General features: G+C 37.8%; 1 long non-coding RNA gene across 1 annotated transcript in view; it reads right to left on the reverse strand.

Annotated features, from left to right (window-relative positions):
* Positions 1–10,088, reverse strand: part of LOC141411450 (uncharacterized) — a 31,280-nt gene extending 21,192 nt beyond the window's left edge. The window contains exon 1 of the long non-coding RNA XR_012436197.1: positions 9,901–10,088. This is a non-coding gene — a long non-coding RNA (uncharacterized lncRNA). The remainder of the gene's footprint in view (positions 1–9,900) is intronic.
* Between the last annotated feature and the right edge of the window lie 13,158 nt (positions 10,089–23,246).

Raw genomic sequence — 23,246 nt, forward strand, 5'->3', positions numbered from 1 at the left:
CACCGACCCCACCAGTGAGGTATTTTGCCTAAGCTCTTAGAACTATTCAGTAACAGAACCAGGATTGAAACTGACATGCAAAGTACGTGCTCTTTCCCTTCCATGTCACTGCTTCCCAGAAAAGCAGCACAGACCTATTGTGACAGAGTTAATGTCTAGGAAACAAGACACCCAAATATAGAAACAGGCTCTTTCCCAGCCTTGTGGTCTTTTTAGATCCAAGTAGTGAAATAGAGAACCAGCTTCCATTCATGTTCCCCACTGGTCATACAATGATACTATCCTCCAGCTTCTAGGTTTAGATATTTACAAAAGATGCTTTGACGTAACAAAATCACCAGAGCAAGGAAGGTAGTAAAAGGAAGATATCCAACTATCAAAGTCAAACTATCACTGATTGTCCATTGTACGGTATCTTTAAAATCAAATGAAGTCCTTTCTTTCAGCATTGTATTGTGATGAACAGTGAAGTACAAAGGAATTACTTCTGTATTATCTGCACTGATATCACAAGTTCAGACTACAATCCACAGAGGCATTCTTCATAAACTTAGTAACTACTGATAAATTCAAAAGATTAACGTATCATTGGCCCTGGTTGTTGCTTAGTTATCTCATCTCAAATGGCCCTCTCCAAACATTTATTCATTCAACGAGATATCCACTGTGTAAGTCACACTGTGGTAGGGAATACAAAAGATACACCCTGTGCTATATACCTGCAAAATTAACCAGGTCTTAAATCTCTACTGCTCTCACCATAACAAAAACAAACACCGTCTCCCATCTGATACACTGCAACAGTCTTCTCATTGAACTGAAATCTTTTGAAACTGGAAATCACTATAGCGCACCTCTACTTAAGATCTTCCAATGACTGTCCTTCGCAATTACAAGAAAGATCAGTGGCAGTGTCTTGCTCTACAACAGCTATGTGATCCGACCCCTGAACGTCGGATCAGGGGTCGGCCTTTACCCCAGACGTTCCCTTTGCCGGAGTCCTCTTGCCCCAAATCTCCACATCTGGGTTTCCCCCATCATTCCTGTTGTCTGCAACAGTACTTCCTCAGGTAGATACCTAATGCCTCCATCTCAAGTAAACTCTCTACAACAGTTCCCTCTCCACTAATCTATAGGGAAGTAGATAATGCATGAAATAATTTTAAAATTATTTAGCACTTGCTTCCATCACTATAATGTCAACCCTGTGAGGACAGGAAATTTATCCACTTTATCACCGACACCAGAACCTAAACAGAACCAGCTCACTAAGGTGCTCAGTAAATAACTGCTAAGAGCAGTTGTGGTGGTTCCTGCCTGTAATCCTAGCTACTAGGGAGGCAGAGGTAGAACCCCAGTCAGAGGTCAGCCTGGAAAAAAATCTCAAGACCCTATCTAAAAAAAGAAAAAAAAACCCTTAAAACCCAAAGAACTGGGGGTTCAAATGTTAGAGCACTTGCCAAGCAAGCATAAAGACTTGAGTCCTCAGTACCATTAAAAATTAGGGAAACATTTTAAATGTACTTATCAAACCCTAGTCCCACCAAAAATAAAAAATCTTAAATGCCCATATCAAAAACTTGAACTTAAATTTTTATTTATCTCAACAAATGCACTTTTAGGTCTCCATTCTGGAGATTCCTTCTACATGTTTACACAGAAATATCCCTAAGGGTCTTTGTGGCAACACTGCTTTCTATAGCAACAAACTACAAAACCTAAATGTCCTGGAGCTTAGTGGCAAAGCACTTGCCTAGTGTGCACAGGTCCTGGGTTCTATCCCCATCAAGAAAGAAAGGGGGGAGGATAATGGCAATTTTCATACCAAGAAATATAAATGCAAAAGTTAAAATGAATGCTCTCATACATGTTTTCAAGATATAATGTTTCTGCCACAACAAATAATGAAAACAAAGAAGCAGATGGCCCAATTATTCATGTAAGATGGTCCTGTTTATTACAAATAAAATTAAAAAAACCATATATTTGTGTATTTGCTCATATGTATGTAGCAAAAGAGGTGATTCGCTGAATTGCTTGTGGTAGTTACTTCTGAGAGAGGATGAGACGGTAGAAGTGCAGAGGGTATTAAATAGATCTTTGATGTGTCATTTAAATACTGTATGGTTGGCTGAATCTGAACTTCTACCATCTTAACTAAGGAACAAATTTGATTTAGATAACAAAGGATAGTTATCTAACTTACATAAAATTAGAATTTTAAAAAGGCATATCAAACACTACTAGCAAAGTCAAATAAGTAGAAGTTGACTGGTTTTTTTTTATGTTATAACTCTGTTTATGAAAGCTATGAATATTTAGTAATTTGGAGGAGGTGGGCTAGAGAATAGATAAAATGTTCTGTGGAGTGATTGAACTTGAGCTAGTCATTGTAGATATGGCCGGATAGCTGCAAACAGAGTCACCCAGGCAAAAGCCACTGTGTTAGCGGACTTAGGGGACTATGGACATTCACGTCAGGTTCATGACTTTTTAACAGAAGCTTTACATAAGTATAAACACCAAAAATAACCCCCAAGATTTCCAATATTATATTTTTAAAGTCAAATTTTCAGATTATGGTAAAAGAGATGATTAAATATATGGGTGAAATTAAGTCTAGATAAGGTAAGATTGTTACAAAGTATTAAGGCAAACTGCAACCTTTCTGCAAATTTCAACCTTTCTGTCAGGTGACTAACGTATCTACATTGATATCAACTCTGCACTGGCCTGGCTCAGCCAAAAATTAATAAAACAGGCAGAACTTGGAGATGACTGAGAATTTCAATGTGATTTCATGATGAATTTCTCCTGAAGACAGCAATGAGAAGAAATTGAGTTGGATATACAAAAAGAGGCAGTATCTTCTGGAAAACATCTCAAATTTGAAGATCTGAATAATCATAAATCTTTAAAAAGTTATAATTCACATACCATACAATTCACATATGTAAAGTGTAAATTCAATGTTTTTTGGTAGGCAATAGTCCCCTTTACCCATGGGGATATGTTCCAAGTTCCCCAGCAGATGCCTGAAACTGAGGATAGATAGCATGGCACCCTGCATTTACTATCTTTTCTCCTATCCATCCATACCTATGATAAAGCTTAGTTTATAAATTAGGTATAGTAAGAGTTGAACAACAATAACTTTTTTGTTGATCTTAGCGACCTCAACCTACAATCTTTTTTCTTGTCTAATTAAAGCCAGAACTTTGATCTCTTCACTGAGAGGAAGCACCCTACAGCATCTCATTGGCATATCTGAGCTGTCAACATTGTTGCCGCTAAACTTTAGGGTCATTATTAAGTAAAATAAGGGTGACTTGAATACAAGCACACTGATACTGCCACAGTCAATCTCATAACTGGAACCTACTTAAGGAAAATTGGGCAGGTAGCATATACAGTGTGCACATGTGGACAAAAAGATGTCAACACTGAGGTGGGACTAAGTGTGATGACACAAGATTTCATTGTGCTACTCAGGGTAGCACACAATTTAAATTTTATGAATTGCTCATTTATGAAATTTTCCATTTAATATTTTCAGACTAGAGTTGACTGCAGGTAGCTGAAACCACAGGAAGTAAAACTACAGCTAAAAGGGGAAATCTAAGATAGTCACAAAATTGTGCGGCCATCTCCACAATAATACAACATTTTCATCACCTCCAAATGAAATCTAGCAACCATCCACATTTGCCTCCAATTCTCCCCTCAACCCTAATAAAAACTTTCAAAACAAAAACAATGGACTGTGGGAACTATGAAAAATAACATGGGAGAATAAAAGGCAAAAGCAAGTGCAAGAAACAGCAGCTAGCAGATGAGGATTGGAAAACACAAGTGAGCCATAGGAGGTGGTGAGAAATAAACTCATATTATTCACTCAAAATCCGTATTCCAGCAAATATCCTTCTTAATCAATAAGGCTCATTTCCTGGACTGATAATGATACTCTTATAAGGAGGGGAAACTTAAAGACAGCATTTAAAAATATAATACTATGCCCTGTTTAAACATATCTTGCCATAAAATGAAACTAAATTATCATCCTGTTGACCACATAAAAACCATAGAATATTTCATTACTTAAGATGTACTGAGGTGTCAAAGTTGAGAATTTTTTATAGCCCCCAAAGAAGACTGCAGTCCTGATTTTCTGAGATGTTAAAAAAAATTATATCCAATATTTTCCATCATATTGTCAGGAGTACTTACTATGTTGCACAATTCAAACATTTTAACCTGGGAAGACTTCTTATTTTTATATGGTTTTCTTCCTCATCAGATCCAGTGTTTCAGGAAAGATCTGTCAGGGACAAAGGGTCACAGAAAACCATTCTGACATCTTGGCCTCCCAACCTCACACGTTTAGGGAACATGCTGAAGTTAATGTTAGCCCTCCCAAGTTGAAAGCTCTGACTCAAATGTTGCCAGCTGCAATCAAACTCCCGTTCATCTAAACTTTTGCACCTTTCAAGACAACAGAAGTCTAACTCTTTGGAGATAAGACAAGGAAAAAATACCTAGAAGAACTTTTCCATGAGCCTGATTTTCCCTGGGGAGAAAGACAAGGTGATGGTACTTTCTCAACTTTTGAGATAATTGCCACTGGATGGAAAGGAAGAGAAACTGGTGCGTAACTGGAAAAATCTACACAATATGGTAGAATTGCATATAGGAGAGCAATTGTTAAGGAAGGCTACCTCAGACTGTGTTGCTAGGTGGTTGATAAATAAAAACAAACAAGTTTGACTGCAGAGGAACCGAGTCTGAACATGACTTCTTGGACAGGGAAATTAATAAAATGCCAGTAAGTGAGGTAAGAAGAATGAGATTAAACATGCAAAGTTTACTTGCATTTTTTTAAGCAAGTGATTACACAAAGATAGGTATGGTGAGAAGTCACTGGTATAGAAAATGGGAGACCAGGAAGATGAGAGGAAGTTTGTTTTAAAGGTGGGGTTAAAAGGAAAAGGTTGAGCCTGTGTCACAACTATCCATGTATTTGTTCCTGTACAGTTCTATGGAAATGGCCTTAGGTCCTTGGTACACAAATCAGATATTTGTAAAAAAAAAAAAACTGCACTTTGGAGAAGCAACCAGGTTTTTCTTGCTTCTTACAAGATGCCAGGACAACACACCTGTGAATAAAGGCTACTTGGATGACTACACTCACACTAGAAGATTCACACCAGTAGGCAAACAGGCTGCACTATACAGCTCCCATTGTCTGCAGCAGAGAAGCCAATTTCCCAGGCAGCCTGGTGTTCAAGACTTCCCCCAGAAACCTCTCCAAAGGTAACTCCCACCACTCTAATGCAAACCAACTGCTTCATTCATCAAATTAGCAGGCTCACTATCACTCCCTCAATCTCAGCACACATACTACTCTAGCCCGTCTGAAGCACAATCCTTACAATGCTCCATCTTTCCAAATCTGATTAATCCATGAGAAATTTCTCAAGTCTCATCTCCTTCCTGAGACTTTCTGACTCACTCTAGCTTAAAGGAATCTTTCTATCCTGGTACCTATTCTCTGTGATCTGATGATAGCCTTGTGTTTTATAGTTCAGTTTATGATTATGTATTTTATCTAACCAATCTGATTACAAACTTCATAAGGACAGGGACTAAGAAACATTTGTTCCTGTTTTTATCTCCCTTGGGGCTTAACACACAATCAGTGTTCAAAAATGTTTGTTGCTCTATATAAATTTTAAAAAGAAAAGACAATATATTGGGGAAAATGACAATTACTTAAAGAAATGCAAAGAAATGGCTGACACTTCTAATTTCAACATGAGCCCTCCTTCACACAGATGCTCAGGGAACCAGCCTGGCAAAGCTCTGTCTTCTTCAACAAGTGGCTTCCAGGGTCATTTTGAGGCCTTCCATCCTGACCAATCAGAAGACAGGGAAAAGTGGAGTTCTAGCACCAGGACTTTCCTTTAGATATGAGTGGGAAGTTCCACACATTGTTTAACCAAGGACCTAGCTGCAAGGGAGGCTGGGACTGCACCTGTGTTAGGCTCCATATCTCAGCTGTCACTTTGTTACTGGGGAAAAAGGAAAAATGTGGTTTCAGTGGGTAAGAAGCATCTTCACCAGAGACACCCCAAACACCTTCTCCATCTGCACATCAAAATTTTCAGCTAAAGAGAAAGCATGTCTGTATCTATGGTAGAATCAGCCTTCAGATGTAATGTCAGCACAACCTGCAAACTCCTTGTAACATAGGGATGAATCTTAACTCTCCCTGTCCATATTTCACTCTGGAGTGGCCAAGAACCACATTTTGGGAGCTATGCACCAAGGAGAATTAGCTCTCTCTCTCTCTCTCTCCCCACCCTTTTAGTGATAAAGAAAATCCTGGTCCCCTAACCCTTCCTCATGAGCCCAAGTGACAGAAGACCTCTACCTGTCAGCTCATATACCACAGCCTGGGACAGGTGAGGACCAACCCTGTTGCCATGGGCCAAAGAGATTGGAAAGTCTTAGGTCTTTTACTTTCCTGTGGTATTATGTCACCACAGCCACACTCACTAAGCTCTGTAATAGATATGCCCAGACTCCTGGCCCCAGCTCAGTCATTCATGTTTAAAAGCAACCTATCTACTACTCAACTGACTTTAGAATTCAATTCTAAAACATTTCTTGATCATGTGTTATAAACAAAGCACTAAGTGGATACGAAAATTATAAAAAGCCAGAATTTTTGCCCTAAAGTTGTTTAGAAGCCCATAAATGAGACAGATAAGAGCAACTAACTCTTTTGCAAAATACAATTAAAGCCGGGCACCAGTAGACCACATCTGGAATCCTAGCTACTTAGAAGGCTGAGATCAGGAGGATTGCTGTTCAAGGCCAGTCCTGGCAAGTAGTCCATAAGACTCCATATATACCAGAGCAAAATGAGCTGGAAGTGTGGCTCAAGTGATACAGTGCCTGCTTTGCAAGTATGAAGCACTGAGTTCGAACCTCAGTCTCACCAAAAAAAGGAAAAAATGAGCAATTCTAACTCAATGAGCGAAATGCTAAGAGAGTGTGACCATAAGAGAGTCAATTGAAAGTAGACAGCCAGGGAAAGTTTTGAAACATATGGAGATAAAAATATTTTCTGGAGGAGGTTACATTTGAACAAGACATAAAAGGATGAGTAGAATTTTAACATGGGGCAAAGAAAGAAAGCAAAGGCACAGAGGTGCAAGAATGGGTGAGACCACTGAAATCTGGTTGGGTGCATGCAAGGCACAGACAGAGACTTGGGGTGAAGGAAGTGTCAGGAAGGAATTTGAATGCACACAAAGACCTCCACAGGCAGGACCAATGATGACTGGGAGTGCCTGAAGAATGCAGGAGCTTGGTTGAGCCCTGGTAGAGGGAGGACACCTCGACTGGACCTCTATTGGTTGTGAAAAGGAAAGATGCAGAGGCAGGAAGGACAAGTGGGCTCTCATACTAATAGTTACTGAGCACCAACTAGTCAAGCACCAGGGTCAGTACTTTATTTGCATTTTTTTTTTTTTACTTATTAGGAAAGTTCTATTATTATCATGATATGACAGTTGAGTAATGACAAAAGCCATACATTATGCCCAGAAGTGGGCTTTGACACCCTTCTATGCTAACTACAGAACTCAAGTGTTTTGTCCCCATAATCCTATCAACCTGACACTCAGAGAGCACTGAATAGATTTGTCACTGAAGACGCAAAAGAAGATTCTTAGGGGGCTGGGGATGGCAATTCAGTGGGACAACACTGAGAAAGGCTCTAGGTCCTATCTCTCTCTCTCTCTCCTCTCTCTCTCTCTGTCTCCCCCCTCTCTTTCTCTTTCTCTCTCTCTCTCTCTCTCTCTTTCTCTCTCTCTCTCACACACACACAAAGACTCTAAAACTATGACTTGAAGTCATCTGAGATTGAGAGAGAAGAAAGAATAATTAACTATTTTTTTGAATGACTAAAAAGAAAAACTATAGGAAGTGCAAACCATCCACAGGAAAGCTGACATTTGGGGATTAAGGAGAAACACGCAGAGTGGCAAGGTCTGGTGTTCACATTCGTTGATACCCTGTCTTTTAGCTAAACTCAAGAAAATTGAGCAGTATGTGGACAAACAAGGCAGGACAGCAAGTAGCTGCCACAGTGAGCTACGATTAACTGATCTGGAAGAAAAAGGCCACTTCACTGGCCTGCATTATACAGACAGCAATAAATCCTTTTGACTGAAAAGAATTTTGGTTCAATTTTAAAGCTGTGTATTATCTTTTTGTGTACCAAAATATCCATATATCTTGGGAAAGTATCAAAAGTTATGTTTTTCCTTTCATAGTGTGGAATGTAAAATACCCACTTCATCCTCCTGGATGGCGCCTAGGTGAATGTACTCCTTGTTATTTCACGTAAGCTGCTAAATATCTAGCAGAACTAAATTATGGGCTCTTTGCACACTGAGATTTTCCACTGTAGCTTCCTGAGCACCAAAGCCATCAATGTGATCCCAACCTTTCTATTTCATAAGGCAGGTTTTCTTCACGCCAATGACTGGCCACCCAGGGGTCACTAGACCCTGAAAGAACCCATTTTCTGTATGCACTAAGCCAGTGGAACAAATAGAAACAGAAGGACAGCCCCAGTCTTGGGTAGACAAAATGACAAACCAAAGCCATCTGCTAATGTTATACTTTCTTTAAAAAGACACTGGCAATTTAAACTATCTAAGGCTGTCACTCCATGACCTTCAGTCTGACCCAGAAACTGCTTTCTCCAGAAGTGTCCCACCCACTTCACAAAAGCAGAATGACTCCTTTCTCTTTAAAGTCTTTCCACTTGCCTGCAATGTGTATTTCAAGTTTTTCAGGTGAACCACCTGTGTCCCCTAGTAAGGAATGAATGGGGGTAGAACTCAAATGCTTCAAAAAAAGACGCACACACAAAAACAACAGTTCCTTTATTCAGTTATACTAACTTTCTCATCACATAGAATGAACAAATACAAGTCAGACATTAAGGTTTTTATCAAAGCACAGAGCTGTCAGGTTATAAGAGAAGATATTTGCCAAATCAGAATGCATAAACTTTTGGTATAGAAACTAGAGCACGAATTAAGCTCACATCACTCAAAAAGAGCTGAATGCATCTGAAACTAAAGTACACTGTCAGCCACCTCCACTAGCTCCAGGCGCTGATGCGTTGATTAGCTATGCAAGAAGCTACCTGCTATTTTAGAATTATATGAAGTCACCTCAGGGTATCTACAAGCTTCTCACGCACAAGATACTGACTTTTTTTCTCCCTCCTTCTTCTTGGCGTAGAGCACAATTGTTGCTACATCCAGGCAAGCACTGTATCATAGATTGTAATTGCATAAGCTATCATTAAAACAACTTGCCCGCTTGTAGAAGAATAAGTCTGCAAACAATAACGATTTGTTGCTAAACCCCCTATGAATAAAAGACACTAAACTTTTTTTTTGTAGGTAGTAAATATTCACCTAAAAAATTAGGAGGCTAAAAGCTTAATTTATTTTTAAAAAAGAATTTTTAAAAATAATAGAAAACTTTCCTTCTATCCAATCTCTCTTTTCTCTCTCTTAATAAATTAACTTTTCTCCTAAAACAGTAACCAAATGTATAGGAACAAAAGAAGAGCTCACATGATAGGTATCTACAAAACGAAGCTGCCAGTGTACATAGTGTCACACGCACTGTGCAGTTCAACATGTTTCTACCTGAGGTGCATAGATTCTATTTTGATACTAGACTGCTTAAAAACATTTTTAGATGAAAATGTGATCATGAACGTGAGGGACCGACAGCTCAGCCTTCAAAAGCCAAGGTGAACAAGGGCTTTTGTATACTTTCCCAAATAAATAAGTTAATACAACTCACCTTTGACCTGTAATGTCCTTAATCTTTCAGCCCCAAGCTTCTCCTGGGAAGGTGTGACAATTCTGAAATTGAGCTGTGCCAAAAAGAGTGCTGAACACTCAGTATGGCTTAGACCGAAACCACCTTAATCACTCACCTTTCATCTTCCTGAGTTCCAGTGTGTAACTATGCAAACTGTGTTTAGACTCTGAAGGCTTCACCTCCCCCCCACAAAACTTGACTATTCACATAAAGGAGAAAAGAAGCAGATTTCTTTCTCTGTTCATTTAGCCCAGAGGCATTTCCCAGTCCTAAACTGCTGGTACCAACCAGACTCCTGATCTGCTCAGAATCCAAGTCCCCACCTGACCTCAACCTAAACTTGTGATCCCGCTCCACAACCCCTCACCCCAACCTGCTCTCCTCCATGTGTGAGCTTATATGGCCTATAAGTGCAGTTTTCCCTGAGGCCTGAATGAAACTTCCTTCACCACACACAGTTATAAAATGTGCAACTTACATTTCCACGTGTGAAATTTTCTCAAGCAAATCTCTGACCTGGAGTAACCGAATGCACCTTAGAAACAAGAGTCTACTGCTTACTCATCAGTCAACACCATGAACCACAAAGTGTTCTCCTCCATCCAAATCACTGTGGCTTACTTAAGACACACCTCCCAGGGCCTATCATGGATGAACTGAACTATGGCTATGCAGCAGGATTAACTTTTGTCTTTGGGGTTTATACAAATAAAGACGGTGAATAAAATCCCAAGTTCCACTCCTATGATGGGAAGTCAGCCTGGCTGGTTAATGGTCCTGACTGAGGCTGGTCTGATCACAACACATAAGCTCTAAAAAAAAAAAAAAAAAAAAAAAAAGTAAACAAAAAAATATTTAAAAAAAAGACATGAAATAATTAATGTTCTATAGAGTTCAAAACTTAGCCAGATGCGAAGTGCAAATCTGAAATCGAAGTTCAACTTGATTAGTGTGTGTTTGGGGGAAGAAGAACTTGCTAAATCTCTGGGTGAGGCCAATGGTCCAGGACAAGAAGTTGAGTGGCTCAGAAAAACAACCTCCTTTTTCATCTTTAATTTTCCCTGCCCAGCTAGGCTGATCCCAGGGCTCTATGAGCTAAGAGGCATCTGGTAGCAGGCTACTCAGAACTTCCTCTACTAATATGACCTCAGCTCCAGGGAACAATAGATGAATGTGTTTGAAAGGCTCCCCTTGTCCCTGGAATCAAAGAAAAACACTTTGCCATTGGCTAATTGCTTATTTATTCACTCAACAAATATTTATTCACAGTATACTAAGTTCTTGGGTACATGCATCATTAAACTGGGAACACACTAAAACAGGAAACCCTAGCTAAATAAATGTGGGTTTCCTTCTCTCTCCTCTCAGGGTAAATGCTCTCGAATTGCAAACAACTGATGAATGATTGCCATCATTTGAGGACTGCCTTTCATGACATTCAAGCTATCACACAAAGGGTTACAGGAGGCTCCAAAGCACTGGCTCTTTTCTTGAGTTAGTTCATTTCCAAATGGATACTGATAACTTGAATTCAGGTAAGACATGCTTCTGGGTCTGAGAAGAAAAACTTCTTATACTTTCAGAATAGGCTGTAGCATTTCTTGACACCGTATCATTCCATTCAAAAATAAATTAAAATGTTTTTTTTCTCCTTGGTCTTCAGGTGTAATTGGGCACCTGTTAATTGTTCTTTCTTTGCAATGTACAAAGTGACACGATAGATTTCATCAGAAGTACTTTATTACAAAATCAACAGGTAATAATTACCTAAGTGACTCATAATAAGATGTAGAGCTGTTCTTAGGCTATCTAAAAAGGAAGAAAAGTTCATTAAAGTTCAGTTGCAGAGAATACAAATGTAAAAGCTTAGATTTTTAGAAATTGCTCAGTCTCATGCAATGTATGTTCCCTGAAAATCTGACTTTTACCAAGACTCCGAGAGTTCACAACTAATTCGTCATGTGGGGGGAGCAAATTAGCTCTAAGATGGGAATCAAGCATTCTCTGTTGACTACAGAACAACAGCGGTTGAGTTAAAAGTATTTATTATTTCTGAAGATATACTCAAGTATAAACATGAACAGGGATGCTACCTAAGAGCAAGGACTCCCAGAAGGGTCACTGAGGACCAAGGCCTGTACCAGTCTGTGTGGAGTCTCATGTGAGATGTCACTTCCCTAGCTCAAACCAAGTGGGAGGGACTGGAGGCTGAAAGGGGAAGAAACCATCATTAGGTAAACACACACTAGCAGAAGTCTTTTCTAAAATGGATCGAGTATCTTTAATCCTGTATTCTGGCCTCCAGATGATTTATGGCTCTTATTTTCTTTTTCTCTTTCCTTGTAAGGCTTGCCAAAATACACTTCAACTTTGCCTTGGAGCATGCAAACACAGAGTTCTGTCTTCCCTGATGAATCGGATTGGTGCCAAGTGTAAGCTTTCATGACAAAATTATGTTCCATGGAAGGGACAAGGTGATAGTCTATAAGACTAAGAGAAGCACCATTGAGTATTCTCTCAACTGTTAAGTTTACAAAATTATGACCTAGACCATGATCCTCACCCCACACCTACTAATGGCTTCTCTACTCTCCCACCATCCCACCATCAACTCTGGCTTAGCTATAAAAGAAAAATGGCACATATATTGAGACTGACTTGATTTGTTTGGGACATGGCATTTAAAGTTCTGCCCCACTATTCTTTGACTCTGCTCTATTTCATATGACAAATGATTGTCCTGTCTGCATTCTCTAACCTATCCCCTCCTTCTACCATAAGTGAAGTAATCTTATGCCAAATTGTGAATTAGACAAAGCATGTCTCTGTCACCCAGTGACCTTCATTTCTGAACTGTTCTCCATTGCCATCCACCCCTAGCTTTCCAGAGCTTCTTGGCACCCAAGCTTTCTTCCAGTATGAATATCTAAACTGTAAGAGACCTTCCTTTGGTCATTCTTTTCATGCCTGCCATTATAAGGGAAGACTCAAATGTCCCCTTCTATCCCCAATCCTGTACCCTGAGTTGCTAGAGCTGCATTGTGGACAGTTTACTGGACACCTTCCCAGGACTATCCCCACACATCTTTCCTTATAACCTAGTCCTTATATTGAGTAGCGGTCTCCCTGTTCATTTCCTCCATCCTATTCTCTTTGCTTTCCCTACCAAAGTATTTTTCAATTCCTGTCTCTACTACTTTTTACTCAACTAGTCAACCAGTATTTGTAATGTGCATACTCTGTGCCAGGAACTTTGCTAGGTTCTTGGGCTATATCAGCAAGAAAAATGGGAAACAATTCTATTTTTTGAAGTTTACATTTTAGTTTTAGGAGACCACTAATAATGATAATCATGACGATAAGTAATGCAAACAGTCTCTTAGAAAATGGAATTTTTTTAAAGTAGAACAAAAATAAGAAGATTGGATGTGTCAGTGAGGATGAAATTTTAAACAAAGAAGCAGGTACCTCATTGAGACATGATACTCAAGCATGAGGGCATCAGCCATGACAGCATAAGGAAGAGGTCCCAGCAGAGGGTCAGCCAGTATACAGGTTCTCTAGTGCGAATGTTCCAGCTACATTCAGAGAAGGGCATGGAGACCAGTGTGGCAGGAACAGTGAATGAACAGGAGAGTGGTGCAAGGGACCAAGGAGGAGCCAAGGCCAGATAAGGTCAGGTCCTATGCACAGTGTGAGAACTTGGCCTTTACCCTACGTCTAATTGTAGGAGACGTAAGGGTTATAGAATTTTATATTTTACTTATAAAAAATTTTTTCTAGCTACAATATTGAAAACTGACTTTAAGGGAGCAAGAATACAAGTAAGAAGGAGGTGATTTCAACAATCCAAGTAAACAATAAGGATACCATAAACCAAAGTGGTGTTCATAGAGGTCATAAGTGGCCAGAAGCTACATAAATTTTGAAGGAAGGTCTAACATCCTTTAATTTTGAAATAGTTTTAGACTTGGAGAAGTGTTGAAAAATATAGTTACTATATAACCCACTACTTAATATTCAGATCCAGGAACATTGATACAATACCATTAGCTAAATTATAGATTTCCTTCCATTTCTCCAGTTTTTTCCCCAAATGTCCTTTTTCTGTGCCAGTTTCCCCTTCAGGATCCCACATTGATTTTAGTAGTTGCATCTCCTACTTTAAGAATTTGCAGAACAAAGATAGGGACCCATTCTGTCTGATCCAGATGAGGGCTTTTTCCCACTGCTCCATGCTGAAAAATAAAGTAGAAATTCTACAATGAGTAGAAGTTATGAGTAGAAGAGAGAAACACACTCAGTTGAGATTTGCGTGGAAAAATCCGCAAGGCTTTAGCTTTTGCAACATGGAGGGACTTCTAGATGGATCTTGTACTATATTCTTGTAAGAGTCCATTTTGACAGTTTAATACAAAGAAAATCTTCAAGTAGATCATTAAACACTCATGGCACAGATACCTGTGAAGTTCGTCTTCAGGTCAAGTTTACAAACTTGTTTATTTTCAGTGTTTCCTCCTTGACCCACATTTTAGCTTTGATCTCTCCTGTGAGAGGGGTAGAAAGAAAGACTGAAGAAATCTACACCACCAATGTTGTAGGTTGTTCAGAGTTCCCTACAGTGGAAGCAGTAGAACTGGCACCCAACCAACAAGAACCTGGTATTAGTTAGTTTTGTTTCCTTCTGGTTTTGCAGAAAAAATAAGAAATCACTGGAAGACAAATGTATATCAGAGACTTAATGTCTGCATTACAAAGTTGATTTCTAGAGAAGCCCCAATCTACCTACATTTGAGGTTCAATTAGCTATATCATCTATAACTACATTTACTCCACTACACTGTGAGAACTCTTATCTTTAATCATGACTCAGGGGCACTGCAAGATAATCATTAAATGTATTCGCTAAATTATATTTACTAGGGCAGAAAATTACAATGACATACTTCAGAAAGTTTTTTAAGGAGAAGTGGAAATTTAAAAATGATTTTCCAGTTAATCTTCAATTAATTAAAATTTTTTACTGCATCATATCTCTGAAGTTTGTGATGGAAGATACCATTAAAATAAGTGTTTGTTTCCACATAATTCATTTTAACAAACATCCATTCAAGGCCAGGTGTGTTGTTCTGGCCAGTGGTACAGGAAAATAATAAAGAGTACTAGCATTGGAACAGGGTAATCAAACTATGAAACACTGGACAAATCTGTGTTTGTATGACCTATAAGCTAAGAATAGTTTTTAAGTGTTTAAATGAATAAAAAGCCAAAAAAGAAAAATATTTTGTGACATAAGAAAATTATGGGAAATTCATATTTCTGTGTTCATAAATGAAGTTTTCTTAGAAACATATCCACACCAGTTTTTTTTTTTTCTTCAACTGTGATGGCTGAGTTGAGAGGTTATTTTATGGGAAATGTTCACCAACCCTTGCTTCTTTCATAATCTGCAGTGGGATAAGGATACACACATCTAGTTATATAGGTGTCCTTATAAATAGAATAAGTGCTGTAATAGAGGTAGGGAAACAATAGGGAAAATTATCCCTTCTACCTGGAGAAGTCTGAGTTTATGAGTATTTTTAATGACAATGAAGGCCATGAAGGTGATGAAAGGAATTCTAAGCCAGGACAGAAAGAGAGAAGAACAGGGGTACAGAGAATAAGTCTATAGTGTTTCTGCAAAAGTTCTGTATGTGTGTAGAAAGAAGTGGAAAATGAGATTAAGAAAGTACATGAAATTAGATTAGGATTTCAAATCCCTTCAAAGATTACTATCTCCCATAAACATGGTCATTAAAGACTTGAAAGTAGAAGTGCTTAATCAGATCTGTGTTTTAGAAAGATAACTAGCAGGAGGTTAGAGGCAGGAGAAGGACTGAAAGAAGGAGAGGAGAGACAGAGAAGCCAGATAAGGGGTATTGCGACATCCCAGGTTAGAAATGATGATCCGATCTAGGACAGGAGTGGGGTGGAGTCACAGGTGCAAGAGCATTTCTGATCATTGAATTGGTAACCGACTGGATTTGAAAAAAAGTGTCTGGAGAGGAAAACATCATCTGAGTATGTGTCCTTGTAGAAATACTCCTTGTTTTCTCATCCTTTGTTCCATCCCCAGTGTACAACAACGCATCAATGAATGTCATTAACCAAGACATTGGTTTTGATAGAAATGACTGGTTCTTTTCTACATCCCCTTTCAGGAGCGCTAAGACAACAAGCTCTATTTTCAACAGCTTTATCTTGGATGTCAGGCTTGAGGTGCCTATGCACATACGGGTAGAGTAGAAGACATTTTAAAATATGGGCATAGTGCTCAGCTGAGAGTCCTGATGAGGGAAAAGGTACACAGCATGGAGGTGCTAGATAAACCAGTGGAACCCATGAGAATATTCCAGTTAATTTGTTTTAGCACTGTGCCTGGATGCTTTTTCTCTTGTTAAACATGAAATAATCCTATTCAATTGAACAGACATTGCATAGTTTCACAGCCTAGATTCCTTGTTCCATTTCAAAGATTTAGCAACCACCCTGCTGCCATGATCTTTTTAAAGCATAACTATACTGGGTAAGAGGGAAAGAAAGGAGCACATGAACTATTTCCAAAGCATCATTAAATGATTGGCTATATAATACTACAAAAAAACAATAATAGTTTTCTTAGCATTCAACAATAGCACCAACAAATTTTAAATTGAGTTTAGGACAGAAAACAAATATAAAATGTATAGGGCATTGCACCTAGAATTTGCTTTACGTATGACATTAAGCATTCAGCAAACTAAAACTCTTGATTATACAGCAACTCTGTGTATAGACTTGTTGCACCTTACAAATAGTGAAAAGCAAAGCAGAACTCCCATTGCCAAGTTAGTTGGGTGTGTATCATCTGCAGTTGAAATTATATCGCAGAAACCAGTAGAATTTGGTTTTCCTGTCCCAGAGGGTGACAATGTGGGGGAAGGGGAGCAGGAGGGAGGCAGGTTGAGAATCACAATATTATGAAAAGTGAAACTCATTTTGATACTGCTAACTTCTTGGTTATTAATTCAATAGCATGCCTTGTACATTCTCAAGAGAAGAATATTATTTGATGCTTTTCTTACATTTACTTGATCCCAAAGTACTTTCATTCAAAACTTCTTGTACAGCAAGTCCACTGTAGAACCCAATTTAGGAAATAATAGGTACTTTTCATAGGTACCTCACAGACCCCATGCTGTCACCTCCCTACCTCTGCCTATTCTAGTCTCTCTAGATCAACCCTCCTCTCTTCTCACCTCTCTTTTCTTCTCTTCTGTCTCTTTCCCTGGATCACCACTGCTTCTCCTTCCCATTCTAGCTTAAACATCTGTTCTTCAAGGATACCTTCTGTGACCCTCTGACAAAACTAGATAAACACAGTTCTCATGACTTCCCTGACCATACCGCTCCTCACAAGTAATTGTCATTGTTGTCTATGTTCTGTCTATCCTCCTATAATATAAAGGCCATGAAGGCAGACAGCTTGTCTTTCTGGTTCCCCACTCTATCTTCAAGGTCTATCTGGCACAATAACTGGATGGGAGAAGAAGCTCAATGACTGTTGATGAGTTAAGTGATTAGTGAAAACCCTTCCAGCTTTAAAGTTTTTGAGTTTATGAGTTAACTAACCAACCTCATGTTACAGCCATCCAACATAAAAAAAGAAAGCCAACTCTCTCCTGATTCAGAGTGGAAAAATGTAGCCTAAGATGATTTACCAGTGAAAACTATACTTTAACTTCATATTTCACTCTATCTTTATACTATTTATAAACAAGGCAAACAGAACTCAAAGCAGAGTGTTTGTAGTTTTTTTTTAAGTATTTTAATGAGGTCAAGTGTGAACAATGAAAAATCTCTGAAAAAAAGAGAATAAGTATTTAAATATTAATGGCTAGACATAAAGGAATAATGGATGACTCCATTGACATAAAGTTCAAGGTGGATAAAATGAGGATCCAGTCACAGAAATTAGAAAATGCTTGGTTCAGTGGGGGAGGAGGTTGACTAGAAAGGAGCATGAAGAGGCTTTCCATGATGATACCAATGTTGTTTTGAGTAAATATGAACATGAATTTGTAAAATTGTAAAAACCCAAGGCTCTGGAGCACCAAAGATGTATGCACTCTGTTATGTAAATTATACTTCAATAAATATGGTATTTTGCTAACTTTATACCAAGTAATTCAGATATCATTAAATAAAAGAAAATAAGTTATTTATTGATTCTCCAATTTAAATCCCTTCTGAACTAATCATTTTGATTAATGAATCACCTAAAATTCTGCCATCATGAATCAGTGATCTTTTCCTGGTTAAAAGTGCCAGCAAAACTCAAACAAGTCAGATCAGTACATGCCTAATAAAAAGTAAACACACATGTAAATCTCAACTCTGCTAGGTAAGATTACCCAGGACAAATATTTCATCTCCAAGGCAAAGCCTAGATTGGCTCAAGTACCAAGTGATGCCTCTATCACTGCCTCTTCACAAGTACAAGAAGGAAAGATCCAGGAATTACAGACAGAATTTCACATATACTCCCCTCCATCCCATTCTACCATGTACTTGGAAAATATCCTTATTTTGTTTTTTGTTATAGCCTTTTACCACTATCATAATCATATTTTGCCTTTTTTGTTTTTAAATATTCTGTACTCATTTGGAAGAATTCAAAGTAAAGAAAAAAAAATTAAGTCCTTTTGGAAATATTGTAGGTTTTCTATAGGTATCACAATATTGGAAGTGAAGGAGTGAATTTTAAAAAAAGAAGATTTGACAGGGGAGAAGAAGCTTAAGCTTTCTCTATGTCATTCAAGATAGTCCATAAATGTCACATTTCTGATCAAGCCCAAAAAAGCCCTGAGTACACAAGTAGGTTACATGAAGAAGTGATTAAAATGTGTATATCCCCATTCCTGTTACACTGTCTTCCCTCACGCAGGCTGTACCCATGGCCTAATGAGAAAAACATGAATTGATGTTGGAATAGAAGACCCAAGCCTAGTTTGCAGATGGTTCTGTAACACTATGCAATTTTATATAGCAGCCTGTTTCTAAGACATTCTTGAGAAACAGTAGTGAAGAGAAATCCTTCCAGTGGATACAACTTCAAAGTTTTTCACTTTTCTTGGAAGTAGAAATGGCCCTATATACATTATATATCAATTGATGGCCTATGTCCAGTGGTTTGGCTGGATGGTCAGCTAAATCTTTGGAAAATTGGTAACAAGGAAATTTGGGCATTAGGTTGGTGATGGGCCTCTCCAAATAGGCAATGTATGTTCTATACAAATGTTTGCTGAACAATAACTGCAACAGAGGAAGATTTTAATTAGCAAGTAGATAGGATACCCTGCTTGGTGCATACCAATCAGACTCTCCCGCACAATCTTGTCACCACCCAATGGGCTCATGAAAAAAGTGGCTTATAGTGTCAGGGATGGAGATTATGAATGACTCACCAACATGGACCTCCACTTACCCTGGCTGACCTGGCTAAGGACACTACTAAGTGTTCAACTGCTAACAGCAGAGACAAACACTGAATCTCAAATATGGCATATTTCCTAGGTCACCAGTCAGCTACCTGGTGGCAGCCTACCTACACTGGACTGTTTCCATCACCGAAGTGACATGGAAGAGATACTTATTAGAAGAGATACTTACTCTGGCTACCAATTTACCTTCACTGCAAAAAAATGCCTCTGCCAAAACTACCATTCATGAAATTACAGAATGCCTACCCATAGTCATGCTACTCCACACAGCACCATTTATGATTAAGTAATTCACTTCATAGTAAAAGAAGTGTGGTAATGGGTCCATGCTCATGGAATTCGCTAGACTGTTTTCCCATGTTGAAGCAGCTGGTTTGACAGAATGGAAGAATAGCCTTTTAAAGACTCACTTATAGTGCTAGCTGCCTAAAAATACCTTTCAAGGCTGAGGCAAGCTTCTCTATATGGCATATATGTTCTAAGTAGTGTCCAATCTATGAAGCTGTTTCTCCCATAGCTAAAATTCATGAATATAGCAAGAAAGGAAGGAAATGGGAATGGCACCGTATACTACTACCCCTTGTTACAGTTTGGATGTAGTTTGTCCCTTCCCAAACTCATGTTTATATTTCTTATTGTGGTGGTACTGGGGAGAAGGGCCTTTAAGGGATGAATAGATCATTAAGGGAATTAATGATCTTCTCAAGTGACTGGAGTACTTACCATGAGAGTGTATCATTATAAAGCAAGACTTCTCTCTCTGTTTTATCTCTTCTGTATGTGCCCACTTGCCCTTCTGCTTTCCATCATGAATTGAAGATGCACAGTGCCATGCTTTCAGATTTCTCAGTATCCATAACCAAGATCCAAAATAAACCTCTATTCTTTATAAATTACTCACTCAAGTATTTTGTTACAGCAACAGAAAATGGACAAAGATACCCTTAATAACCCACTAGCAAAAGTTCTCACAAATTTATGCTATGCTGGCCTAGAAGTCTTGACTCCAAAGGGATGAATGCTTCCAGTAGAAGACACAACAATGGTTTCATTGAATAGAAAACTGCCACCCAGCCACTTTAAGATGCTCATGCTATTGAATCCACAAACAAAACAAAGGGTGGATTACTGGGTGGGCTGAAGTGAATTTTTCTGACTACCAATAAGAAATTGTACTCCTTCTCCACAATGCAGCTAAGAAACAGTATGTCTGGAATATAGGAAGTCCCTTAGGGCATCCTTTAGCATTATCATGCCCTGTGATTAACATCAGTGCAAAATTAGAATTCAATCCAGGCAAAACTACTAATAACCCAGACCCTCCAAGAATGAACCAAGGTGGAGCTAGATATATCTAGATGTAAATCTAGGTAGATAATATTCCATGTAGAGTAGAAGCAAAAATTCCTATTAGAGTTGTCTCTCAGTACCCATGTGGATAGGTTCCAAGTCCTCTAATGGACACTGAAATGGACAGATGCTGAAGTCCCTTATATAAAATAATATTGTATTTGCACGCAACTTATGCAAATCCTCCAGTATGCTTTTAAATCATCTCCATATTGCTTATTATATCTAATTCAATGTAAATAGTTATTGTATTGTTTTGAGAATGAGGATAAGGAAATAGTCTGTACATGCTTAACACAGACATAATTTTTTTGAAGTATTTTCGATCCACAGTTGGTTGAATCTATGGATATGAAACCAACAGATATGGAGAACTGACCGGATATAAGTTTGAATAAACTGTTACGAGGTCACAGAGAAAGGAAAAACTTACAACCTGGGAAATTTACAACCTTGGTAAATGAAGTAAAATTAGATTGTTTATGGGTCAGGAGGATTTTCCAAGGCATGGAAGGTGGAATCATGGAAGGATGTGGGTGATTCTGGAAAAGTTGAATAGCTCAAGGAGACTGAGTGGAGGTGTGGATTAGAATGTGGATGATTACTTTGGAAAAGAAGGCTGAGATTGAATGTCAAAAGTTTGTGTTCCTAATTAAGGCATTTGTAGTTTTATCATGTAATGATAAATGAGATAATAATGTACTCAAGTGATTATCATGTTGACTGGCACCTATTAAATATAAATAAATATAGATGTTCCCAAGCCATAAAAATCAGTGACAATAGGTTTTTTATTTTAATGCCATTTTGGTTTGAGTATTCCAGATGTTAAAACCCATGAAGATTGAAACTGCTTCTTTCTTACTCAACAATGTATGTTCACACCTAATAGAAGGCCTAACAAATTAGTATTCAGTGCAAAATAATAATATTTAAAAAGTGAAAAAAACAATAGTAAATCAACAAATATCTTTACAAAGAGAAGTGATACAATAACCTTTGCTTTAAAAACAGAACAGAGAAAATACTCTGACATTTTGAAGCTAGAAGACAGCCTTATATCATTATAATAAAATGAAGCTAAGAGAATAGCTAAGGAAATAGTGCCAGGAATTTTCCAGAAGTGATAAAAGACACAAACCCTCAGATATAAGAAGTCAAGTAAGTCCTGTGCATAATAAATAATAGAAATCTACACCTTGACTCACCAGAACTAAACTACAAAATATAAGGACAATGAGAAAATCTTAAAATGAACATGAGTAACCATAAAAACCATTAAAAAGTAAAAGACACATTACCTATGAAAGAACAGCAATTACATTAACTTCTAACTTATCAAAGCAGTAAAGGAAACAAGAAAACTGTTAAACTAGAATTCCCAGTCAGACATTTAAGATATTTTCAGACACAGAAAACACAAGAAAATTACCTTTGATAAACACACTGTAGTGGAAATCAGAAAACTGAATAAAAGCAATGCTCCCGAAAGGAAGGTGTGAGATACAAGGAGAAACAATAAACAAAGATATTTTAAATGTGAGAAGCTTTGAACAAATGTTGACTATATAAAACAGCAATGATAGTATCTACTTTATGAAGGAGATAAGATTGATTCCAGAAAAGAGGCAATTAGATTTAATCTTTCCAAAGTCACTGTATTCTTCTGAGTGTGGTACAGATATCGATTAGCTACAGATTTTACTGAATGTCTAGTTAACCACACTAAAATATTAGGGCTAATTAGCAAATGGTAAAGGAAGAAGATGACAAATGTTTTTAAAGGAAGAAAAAAAATCTCAATCCAAAGAAGTGAAGAAGTAAGAGGAGAGCAATATATGTTATAATATATATACATATATATATGTATTTATATGCAGTATAGATAAGAAAGCAAGGTATAAAATAATAGAAATGAGTTTAAAACTTATTGATCATCACAATGAAAGTGCTGAAATCATTTTAAATTGGACCGAAATCCAATTTATAAATAAATATTAGCAGGATAAATTCTTTAAAACTTGTGTTGTATAATATCTATAAAAGAATCATCTAAAACACATGATTAAAACTTTGAAGATGAAGACATGAACAAAATTATATCAAATGCTAATCTAAAAATCAGACAGATTTTTATCAGAAGAAGATAACTTTATGGCAAAAAAAAAAAAACCTTTGCTAGAGATGGGTTGGATAGAAAGTGCACCATGCTGGAGAATTTTAAACTTGTAAACAGTTAATCACATCTTCGAAATAAGTGAGAGAAAAGGCAAGTTAGCTGTATTGCTTTCAGAGCTTTAACATGCCTTTCATTGTATTTTTTAATGAAAAACACAAAATACTTTTCACTGACATGTAGATTGGAATAGAATTGCATTTGATCTAATGAATTTATAAAGAACTTAGTGCCTTAGTGAATAGCACATTATTTTTCAATACATAGAAATATTT

This window comes from Castor canadensis, chromosome 10 (genome assembly GCF_047511655.1).
Source record: "Castor canadensis chromosome 10, mCasCan1.hap1v2, whole genome shotgun sequence".
In the NCBI taxonomy this organism is placed as follows: Eukaryota; Metazoa; Chordata; class Mammalia; order Rodentia; family Castoridae; genus Castor; species Castor canadensis.